The sequence below is a fragment of the Micropterus dolomieu genome, linkage group LG06 (genome assembly GCF_021292245.1).
Source record: "Micropterus dolomieu isolate WLL.071019.BEF.003 ecotype Adirondacks linkage group LG06, ASM2129224v1, whole genome shotgun sequence".
Classification (NCBI taxonomy): domain Eukaryota; kingdom Metazoa; phylum Chordata; class Actinopteri; order Centrarchiformes; family Centrarchidae; genus Micropterus; species Micropterus dolomieu.
Window position 1 is genome coordinate 29,793,708 of NC_060155.1, and position 11,481 is coordinate 29,805,188.

Consider the following 11,481-nt stretch of genomic DNA (forward strand, 5'->3'; position numbering starts at 1 on the left):
TTCAGGCCAACAGTTACAAAAAATGTTGTTGCACACAGTTTATAATAAACTTATTTTACCTTGCTTATACTAATTTTTTATTTGGTACTTGTTTACTGTTTTATATTGGCTTTACTGACAAAATAAGTTAGTCAACTTTACACACAGGGTTGGTTAACACTGTGAAAAAAATACTGTAGATCCTTTTAAAACAATTAAAAAACTTTTGACTGATAATAAATGAAAAGTGCAACAACAAAATATAACATTGATAACAACAAACTTCACAAACATATACATGTAGATGTATTAAACTTAAATGTGAAGATTATTTTTATAAAAATAGCTTTAATGATGGTTACAACAATAAAAATAACAACAATAAAAACACTAATAATAACAATTTCAAGGGGGAAATCCTTCGTTATAAATACTGGCTTGCACATCAAGGTGTTAAAGGAATAGAAATAATAGTAGAGTTGGTAAACAGAGAATATAAGGGCTCAGATTAGGGGTGTATACACTTAGCTCACAAGACATTTCAAGACACAATATTAGGTTAATCAGAACAAGATGAGAAAACATTTTTTAGTATTTTGAAGAAATAATCAATGATATGAGTGGAGGTCCTGGGGATCCATTTTGACCATTAAGCACTTGATTTCCTGCATTGTGGAGAAGTTTTCTGCACAAATTTATAGTCTTTATTTATTTTATTTTTATTTTTTTGGGACAATGCACTTCTATATTTAAATTGCATTGCATTTTTTTGTTCTTGTGCAAATAAACTTTTTTCTTGTTGCAAGCTATTTTTTCAGATTTTTTAAAAACAAATTATCATTTTAAAAAGTCATGGCAACAAAATCAGAGTGACACCTATGACCAATTCAAATAATAATAATAGTAATAATAAGTATAAGTATTTTTGTTGGAACAGGCACCATAGATAACGTCATTACAATATAACTGAGCAACATGAAATATAAAAAGAACATCATGAGATAAAGTGTCTTGTAAAAGTTTTTTTTTAAAAACAATATTACAATTAGACATATATTTATTCAAGTATATGTTCAGTATATAACTATACATGTATTTTCTTTTCTTCAAAACTTTATTCTAAATCAGGACATACAGCAGGTAAACAACATCTTCTGTACAATTAAGTCTACAGACAAATCACAAATAAGCCAGCGAAGTCAAGGGGTCATTAAAAATAAAATATAATCTAAACAAAGGCAAAAGAATAAAAATGTAACTGCTTATCTTGTGAAGCTTACAGAGGTCATGTGAGTTAACAGCTTTTTTGTTTGTGCATTCAGATATTGAAAGAACATATATATGTTTGATATAAGATTAAGAATTTTGACTTGTGCAAATAAAATTTGGTTAAAATAATAAGCAAATTTATGACATTATCATCGTTTTTAGTAAATCCAAACAACACATTTTCCCACCGCAATGCAAATTGAGGGTAAATATGGACAATAAAACGTGAGGCTTTGCTCCAAAGTTTCTTGGTATGTGGCCAAGACCGAAATAAATGCACCAGTGTTTCGTTCAGCTGATATAAATTCAACTTTTTGCAGGTTTTAACTACACAGTCATGTTACGTGAAGGTCAATCTGTGATGTGATTGGCTGATTCTCTCACGAGCACTGAACGCGCCTCGAACGTTCCCGGCTGTCAGTCAAACAGTCGCTCAGCAACAAAGTTTGAACCGCGGAGTCGGTGCTGAAGGAGCCGATGGAGAAACACGCCGCTTCGGTCATTCGCTGTTCCAGTGTCTCTTTGAAAAGCTCATGACTTCAGGAAGGTTGGCCGTGTGTATGTTTGCGGGCCAGAGTCACGTGGATTTTAGGGTGTCACACAAAGAGTTCAGGGTTGTTTGACCGCCAAGTTGAGAGACACCTAGCCGTTAGGCTAACACGATGCTAGCTAGCTGGCTAACGTCGCTAACGTCAGGTAAGAAAGGTAGTAAACTCTCAGAAACCCGTTTTACTTTTAAACAGATTACTTAAGAGATGTTTGTCTTGTGTTGTGGTTTTGTGACAAAGCTCCTGTAGAGTGCAGTATTTAAAAAAAATGTTTCTATACTGCAATTTGTTGCTGTCAGCGACGCGGTTAGCTAAATGTTAGCAGCTATGCTAAAACTGTTTGGCCCTACTGATAAACAACTAACGTTAAACTATTTTTTAGAGAGATTAGATGAAGGTGTGTAGGTTCATGTCGCCTGCCAAGTCAACGTGGAACAAATTAGATGTAGTAAAAATGAATAGAGTGGTGAAACATGTCAAAGGAAAAATTACATCTAAATAAATATAATGATTAATTTACACTATCACACCATGAGATGGTGTTTTGCATTTTCTGGTCAAATGAATTTGGTGAGGACTAACAGCCTATTTCTGAGACCCAGAATCACAGATTTGGACTGTTTTGGCTTTCACATTAAAATCTTTCAAGTCCTTTTCATCTGGGGCCTGGGGTCATATTTTACAGACGAAGAGCAAACTGTGATGTTACAGAAATACGACCTGGTCTAAGTAACACTGCATGCAGGGAGATAGAAATCGCAGACAGTGTGAATGTCTAAATGAACAGGCGTAGTCTGATGTGTTCTTATGAGCTGTATGAAAATATCAGCCTTATTCTTTCAGCTCAGCTGTGTCGGTGTTTCCACAATAAAAGACACGGGTCGTTCCACCTCACTTTAAAAAACTCGTCACTTCAAAAAATGAGATTAATAAATTGAACACACTCAAAAGTGTCCAAACATTGTTCTAAATTAACTTCATAAAGCAACGAAACGAAAACTCCATTCATGCCATAAGATGAGCACAAATAGGCTGGTGGTTGAAAGACTGAATATCGACATTTAGGCTACTGGAAACTCACCATCACACCTTTTGTGCTCACATAGCAAAAGGCGGAACAGTGGGCTCTTAAGGGCAGGTGTGAATCCAGCAATCACGCTCAGCTGCGGACCAAACAACCGTACCGAGACCCAGCTGGAGAGGTGGTCTCAGTCCGGTTCTTAACAAACTCTGGTACGGTTTGTTAAAGGTTTAAACGTGGCTGACCTCGATTTTGACCTGGTCGCAGAAAGCACTGCACCTTTCTTGGTGTTAACAGGCTCTTGTAGGGAGTGCAGATTGGTTGTACGAACATAGCCTCTCTTTGAAATCAGACTTTATCCCTGATCGGTCTTCTGCGCGGTGCCGCCGTCAGCACCCAATGCAATGCGCACAGAGCATGCTCCCTCCGCCTGTGAGTCGAAAGCTTCCTGCTTTTCCCCGCCCCAGAATTTCTGTCTAATGAATAGAGGAGCTCAGCACTCATGTGGTTTTGTTTAAAAATTCTGGTTCACTTGCAAAAAGGGCAGCATGATGTCATGGGGAAAGTATTGCTCAATAATCTGGATTTTATTGTCCCGTACGTCCATTCGGGGGCTTTGAAATTGGCGGTTATAACAGGCTACACTTATGTACACTTATACAATACTGATATACAATATCAGTAGTTTAAGTTACTTTTTTTGGACACTGCACATTTGTTTGTTCCATATTTAAATTGCATTGCATGTTTTTCACACTGCAAAAAAACTTTTCTTGTTGGGAGCTATTTTTCAGATAAAAAAATTATACTTCACAAGCAGGGTGGATGAGCATAAAATATGATGGAATGACTTGACTGTAAAATGGCTTCAGATTGTTTCACGCAGTTGTGATAGGCGCTTGGGGACAGAGGTGGACTAACCATTAAGCAAAGGCCAGCAATTATATATCTAAATATAATTATATAATCTAAATCTAAAGTAAACAGGAAAAATGGCTGAACGCTAGATGATGCATTGTGTAATGATATGTTACCATGACAGCAGCGGTGCAGAAATTACTTTTAACACAGGGGCAATGAAGAAACATTTGGAAAATAAATATTAAGTCACTGCTTTTTTTTTATTTATTTATTTTTTTTTACAAGTGACGTATTTTGAGAGTTTTAATAATAACTAAAAATACGATTTGAAAAAAAAAAAATCTTAGTAATGCATATTTCAAAAAATAAAGGCATAAAATATACCCAGTAAACAAGCAGCAAGATGTTTAAAATCAAATAAAATCAACTCTTGTTTTCATTTATAGTTCAGGTTCATCCTGCAGCTTCCTGGATATTAAATGTTCATCTGCAGTTTTCTGTAGTGTCTCAGTAATATCAGTTCTTACTGAAGCTGCCTAATGCATCCATCACTGTTCTGATTACTTTAGACCTTTGCTACGTTTGGATCTCCCGTCCAGACTAATTTGGCAAAAACAAAGTCCTGAAACGGAGAAGTTTGGAAACTCTGCCGAGAGTGTTTTAGTGAGGTCGGGCAAAAAGGGAGGACTAGAAACGATGATGCGGACGCTCACGTTGGGCTCTCTGATTGGGTCATTTAAGTCATTCAAAGCAGAAACACAAGGCTGCTGATTTAATAATTTTATTAAAATATTTTGTACTGTGCAAATAACGCTCATCTGCCTACTCTTGGACTGTGCATGTTGCCGTTTACTTTGCAACAACTCCCAGTCTGTTTTACGCCGCCACAGCCGCTTTTAACTCCCGTGTTAAATTCAGTAACAGTCCCAGCTCGTTATTGGTCCATGCAAAAGTAAAATCTGGTGTGAGTCTTCGTCTGTATTCCTTTATTCTTTCACCAAATCTTCTGTAACTATGGAATAAACCATCTGGAGCCTGAGTTGATTAGGGAGCGAAAGCAAGAAAAAATCAACCAGTGTCAACAGAACAATGCATTCAATGGAGAGGAAGAGAAAGACAGGCAAAAAGAAAAGGTTAATATTTTTACGTATATTATGTTGATTATTTACCTTTCGGTGTCTTGTGTGTTATCTTTCTTTGCTCTTACACAAGATTGAAGACAGAAGACCAGAAACAACTTATCCAGTTTGAGCAGCAGCAAGCAGGTCCAGTGAGGAGATTCTACCAGAGACCCTGCTGGAAAACCAAGGTAAATGATACTGTGACAGATCTTCTGTGTGAATCGACAAGTACAATTTTATTGTACAGAGGTCATATTGTGTATGAAAATAAGGTTTCATCATGCATTTCTTGTTTTCTTTGTTTTATTTACAGATGAACTTCCAGATGTCTGGACATCATTGCTGTGTGAAGACTGAAGAGAAGTAAGTCTTTCTTAGATAAGGATATATAAGGATTGAAAAAGGGGGAGAACCAGCAACGTGGAGGGCTCCATGCCTGGGTTTACCTCAGGCCCCAAAATGACTAAATCTGACCTTGCTTACCTGGTATCTCTGTTTGAGATAGCAAAGACTGACATACTGAATATTCTGCTGGCAAAATGTTTATGTAGATCACCTCCTGTTTTTGAAGCATTTAAACTGAATTCATAATGAATTGTACTTTAACAAGACAGTTTTTTAAAACAGTATCATTTTTATAACATAATATATTTCTTTGCATTTATCAGTGTGGCAGTAATGTTCTCAGATGGCAGAACTTTTTTTAACTTTATGTCCCTGTAAGCAATCTTATCGTACAGAGATCATATTGTGTATGAAAATAAGATTTCACAGTGGGTGCATTTGTTGTTGTTGTGTGTTTTTTTTTTTTTTTTTTTTTTTTAGCAGATGCTATTCCAAATGTCTGGACATTGTTGCTGTGTGAAGACTGGTGAAGAGAAGAAGTTACAAGTAAGTCTGTCATCGATAAATAAGGATGGAAAAAGGTGGTCTGTGTGCGTGCACAGGTTGTGTGCTCTCGACCTCACTCTCGCTGCTCTTCTCGGTTGCGGATTGCAAGAAGTGCCTGGAATGCAGGCCGGTAATGTCCCTCCTGCAACAGAGTTTATTCTAATGCGTAGCCAAAGTTTTTTGTTGTGGCTACGCTACTGATCTAGCTACTGTATTGTTGCGTTACCGTAATATAAAGCTAACTGCGCCAGCAAAATGCTAACTAAACATTGGACAGTCCATCACTGAGGACACTTACTTACTGTAAGGTAAGTAAATACATTTTTTACTGTTGCTTCTTGTACAAATATTAGTGTTACTGCTTGTTTTGTGGCAAGCAGTGATCTTGTGTAAAGTGCACTTTAGGCCACTTTTAATCACTTTGAATTTATTTAATAATTATATTAACAGTTTTTTAACAGTTTATGATTAGCAGTCACCGAAGTAGTTAGATCTGGCATGTAATGCGATTTCTAAAGCCATTTCTGTAACGTTGCTGTTATGATAATGAAGTGATTATTAGGATGGGTTTTAGCTGTCTGTCTGAGCTAAATTTGAATTGCTGGGCACTAACTATCTCTGTACAACCAAAAATGATCTTGAGAGGACACAAAGTGTTTCGATAAGGACTTTGGAAAGTTGATCATTTTACAGCGTTTTGCATTTTTTTCTGTTCAGATTCGATAAGAGAAGCCTGTTACTCCTCCTGCTAACCAGACACAGAAGGATTTCATCTTTGAGAATTGAACATTTCAGCGAAATCTTTACCTTAAACCTAAAGTTTTTTAATACAGAGCTAGAATATTTCAGGGACACATCAAGATAATGTTACTGCATCTAACCTTCTGGTAACACAGACTGTTCCACCACGATGTTGGTTAATGTTGAACTGCTTCGTCACTGAGGTACAAATTCAAGCCAAAGGCAACTGCAGGACTTAAAGGTGAGAACATTTTGATTATACTGTTGTATTTCTTGTGTAAAATACTGCTGTTGTTAAAGTGTCTTTGGACATTTTTTCTTACTTTTTGCGCAGCATGCAGGTCCAGTAAAGAGATTCTATCAGAGACCCTGCTGGAAAACAAAGGTAAATGATAACTTCAATCACAGTTCTTCAATGTGAATGGACAAAAAGGTCATATTGTTTATGAAAATAAGATTTCCCAGTGGTTACATTGTTTTGTTTTTACAGATGCAATTCCAAATGTTGGGACATCATTGCTGTGTGAAAAGTAGCTAAGAGAAGACGTTACAAGTAAGTGTTAAGATAAATAAGGATTGTAAAAGGATGAGAACAAGGGATGTGGAGGCTGTGTTCCCTCACCTATGTTTGCATCAGGGAAACATGGGCATGGAGAAGCATAAATAAATTTCCTCCCAATTTCTCTCTCTCAAAAAAGCCCATCTCTCTGTGTGTGTGTGCACAGATTGTTTGCTCTCGACTTCACTCCCGGTGCTCTTCTCGGTTGCGGCTTTGTTATTTTATGTGCCTCCTGCAACAGAGTTTATTCTGTTGGCACATCCAGTTCACCTGAGGAGTAGCCAGTGGCTACACTACTGATCTAACTACTGTACTGTTGCGGTTCTGTAACGCTAACACAGACTGCGCCAACAATGCCAACTAATATTGGACTGTCCATCACTTAGGACAACTGTAAGGTAAGTTATACATTTGAACCGTCACTACTGATGTACAACAACCGGACTGTCCGTCACTGAGGATGCCTTTAAGGTAATAATTTTTTTTACTCTTCTATTTTTTGTACACATATTAGTGCTAATGTGTTGTTTTGTGGCAAGCTGTGAGCTTGTGTTAAGTTTAATCACTTCATTATTAATTAACTGCATTAATTAACAGTTTATGATTAGCTGTAATTGAAGTAGTTAGACCTGTCACGTCACGCGATCACTTAAGATAATGAAGACATTAGAGAGATGAGTTTTAGCTGTCTGTTCTTACAACTTGAGTTACATTTGAACCGTTTGGCTTTAACTACTGCTGTAGGAGTCCGTTTTGTCTTTGTTCTATTTAGATATTTTTGGGGGCATTTTGTCTTTATTTGAGAAACAGGACAGGGGAGAGATTTAGTGGGTCACATACAGCTAATGGCCGTAGGTTGGACTCAAACCTGGGCCACTGCAGTAGAGGGCTCTCTACCAAGTGAGCTAACCACGCTACAGTGTAGTTTGATTTTTGAGGGGTTTTTTTGCCACAGACTTAAAAACATTGCAGAGACACAACAAGTAATGTTACTGCAACTAGCTTTGTGGTAACACAGACTGCACCAACATGATGTTGGCTAATGTTGGACTGCTTCATCACTGAGGTACAAATTCAAGCAACTGCAGAACAACTCTAAGGTAAGAACATTTTTGTTATGCTGTTGTATTTCTTGTGCTGTCGTTGTGTTGCTGGTTCATGGCTTTGTGTTGTGGTTTGTCGTGAACAGAGAGCTCCAGTGATTTGCTCTTTACTGCACCTTCTACTTGAAGTTGAACAGTTTATTTTTCTGCGGTGACCGTGCTTGCTATGTTAGTGATTTCCAGCTGACATGAATTTTTGCTACTGACTGACAAGTTTAATTTGGTAAATCACTGTGGTTGATGGCCAACATTATGTGGGCTTGTTGTAAAAGGAAAGAAAATATGTCTTTGTATTAATTCACAATATACAACATGACTTTCTCCAGTTGGTTCTGCATCAGGGCTAGTTGACAGTGCTTCTCCTAGAAATGTTGGCCGCTGCTGCCATGATAAATGGCCTTTCTGCTCTGTTTGTGGCTGTGATTGAAGTTGTTTTCATACAGTGTCATACAGTGTGAGCACTTAAACTGTCCACTGAAATGTTGCTGGAATGAAGATGATGATGATGTGGGTGATCAGATCATTATTTAAATGTTATTAATTCTTTTGACAATTTGGAAAATTGACAATTCCACAGCCACATTTATTGCTTGTTGGCATTTTTCTGGTCATATTTAACAAGGAAGACACAACTGTTGCTCCTCATTTGTTCTGCCAACTGGAAGCACAAGGCCTTTCATGTTCTGACATTTCAGCTCAATGTTTCCAAGGACCATTAAGTTGTTTCAAAAGTTGTTTTGCCACTGACATGTGACAAAGACCACCGAATGTTGCTGTAGCGTGTTGCTAATGTAGGCTGCTTGAACTCCTTCTGCACTCTGAAAGGTAAGTACAAATTCAACCACAAGGCCGTCACTGGACAACAATGAGGTAAGAATTTATTTATACTGTATTTCTTGGGGCAAATACTGATAAGCCCCCCAGCCTAACCCTATCCTGAAAACAAAGCTGTTTTGTGAGTTTCTGAAAAGTAGTCATTTTGGGCAAATAATATTTGCACTGCCTGTGGCCAAACTGTTGACAGGTGTAACCAGTGATCACTCATGGCTTGCTTATGATGGATAGAAGAGATGTGTGAAGGAGCAGCCTTAGCTTGCAGTCTGCTCAGTGTTGGAGCAGGTATAATTCAGTCAGAGATGGGCTTTTCTCCCAATCAATGGAACTTGTTGCTCTGTTTCCTTTTGACTGGAACATGGGTTGTCTGTTGATTATCATCAGTTGTATTCATGGACTACGCACAGATAGCTACTTCTGCTTTTATTCACATACCTTTCTTTCTAGTTACCTTGCCTGGCTGATAAGTGAATGCTAAGTATCTTGTTTTGTTTTTTTTTAATTCTATTGGAGAATAAAAAATAAACAGATGGGAACGCCAGCAACTGTAAATATTCTAGATTGTTCTTTTATTCTTTTCACATTTGCCCTGTGTTCAGACAGATGGTATAATGGAAATCTCTGCAAAATTGTCTGTCGTCCGCAGTGAAATATCAGAAAATAATACTTGAATTTGTTTAAAAATTTATTTGGGTGGGCAGTAGAGAACATTTACCATGGGAAGCTATACATTTGAGAACTTGCTATACTTTTTATACTGTGTTTATCTAATTAATATCTTTGTGTATTATTTGACCCTTGTGGGCGACGTTGGCAATCAGTGAACATCAAGACTGTTTTTTGGCAATGTGTTGATGAACATCTTTGATTTGTTGGTTATTCCAGTAAATGAAATATCTAAAAGTGACTGTCAGGTTATTTTATCCATAAACAAAGTCTAAATTTTCAGAGAATGTACTGTATCAAAACATGTATACTTTATATATAGATAGGTAGATAATGCATACTGTGATAAAAGACCAAGGAACTGGAAAGATGCAAGAATGAAGACGAAAAAGTGTCCATTTGCAAGAAGTTTAAGTTATGGTGTGAGAAGAACCAGTTGAAAATGGGCTGTGTGAGTGACTCACATTGGCCAATAATCTAATGCTGGTTTTTGCACCACTAGTTATTCACAATTCTGTAAATCACATATCAGACAGTACAAGTAAATAAGTAAAATACTTTCTGGACCTAGATGATGAACAGTGTAGAAGTTTTGAAATGGAAAAATTGTTTAACATCTTGTCCAAGTAAAAAAACGTGCAAAAGCATTTAGAATTTTCAGTGTTGAAGCTGATCAAGTCCACTTGATGGCGCTGTTGTTCAATGAAAGCAGGACCTCTAAAATGTGTATATCTTCAGCGGAGCTTTCAGGTTTTTGTACAGAGTTTTGGTGTTTCCTGTCACTGTGGGCCTCACAGCACAGTAGTACACAGCAGAGTCTGTCACTGCAGCAGAGGAGATCTGCAGATCCAGATGGGTTTTATCTTCACTCACTTTAGCAGACCATCTAGAGTTTGTTGCATTTTGTGTTCCCACGTGAGAGATGAGGAACTCTGGTGGTTTTCTTGGATATTGTCGATACCAGAAGAAATAATCAGTATAAGTAGCAGCTTTAGAGTATTTGTAGGACAGAGAAACTGTTCTGTCTTCTAAATTGGACTCTTCAGTTTTGATTGGAGTGAGTTCTTCACACCCGACACCTGAAGGAAGAGATAACTTTGTTATACCATACCAAAAATTCCTGTTCTTTGTAATTGAATGACTTCCAAAAAAGTCACAATAGACTTTTTTCTATAATCAATGTAACATACCTGTTAAAATGACAAAAAACGGCAGAGAAAAAACTAAATACTGCAGTGACAGCATGTTAAAAAGGTTAATGTTTCTGCTTTGTGTATTGAACTCTGCTGAATATGGAAGTTCCTCTCTCTTCTATAGTTCACTAACAGCTTAGCTCCTCCCTCAATCTCTCCATCTCCTCGGATTTTCACCTCTCTGTTGTTGTATTTGTCATCAGTCAAACGAATGTGGCTCAGTACTTAATATTTTAACAGTGTGTGACTCCCTCTAGTGGACGTTGTGGAGTATTCTGTTGTCTTTGCTCCAAAGGTTTTTGTACAGAGTTTTGGTGTTTCCTGTCACTGTGGGCCTCACAGCACAGTAGTACACAGCAGAGTCTGTCACTGCAGCAGAGGAGATCTGCAGATCCAGATGGGTTTTATCATCACTCACTTTAGCAGACCATCTAGATTTTGTTGCATTTTGTGTTCCCAAGTGAAAGATGAGGAACTCTGGTGGTTTTCCTGGATATTGTCGATACCAGAAGAAATAATCACTGATAGTAGCAGCTTTGGAGTATTTGTAGGACAGAGTAACAGAGCTGCCTTCTAAAGTGAACTCTTCATTCCTGACTGCAGTGAGTTCTTCACAGCTGACACCTGAAGGAAGAGATAACTCTGTTATTTCATGTTGTAAAAGACTCAACAAATGAATCCCATCCAGAAAAGTT

General features: G+C 37.5%; 1 long non-coding RNA gene across 1 annotated transcript; it reads left to right on the forward strand.

Moving 5' to 3' along the window:
- Positions 1 to 1,695: 1,695 nt before the first annotated feature.
- Positions 1,696 to 9,419, forward strand: LOC123972045. Its single transcript, XR_006825347.1, has 6 exons — positions 1,696 to 1,944; positions 4,891 to 4,987; positions 5,113 to 5,162; positions 5,625 to 6,672; positions 6,766 to 6,816; positions 6,922 to 9,419. It is a non-coding gene; the product is annotated as an uncharacterized LOC123972045 (long non-coding RNA).
- Positions 9,420 to 11,481: the final 2,062 nt, after the last annotated feature.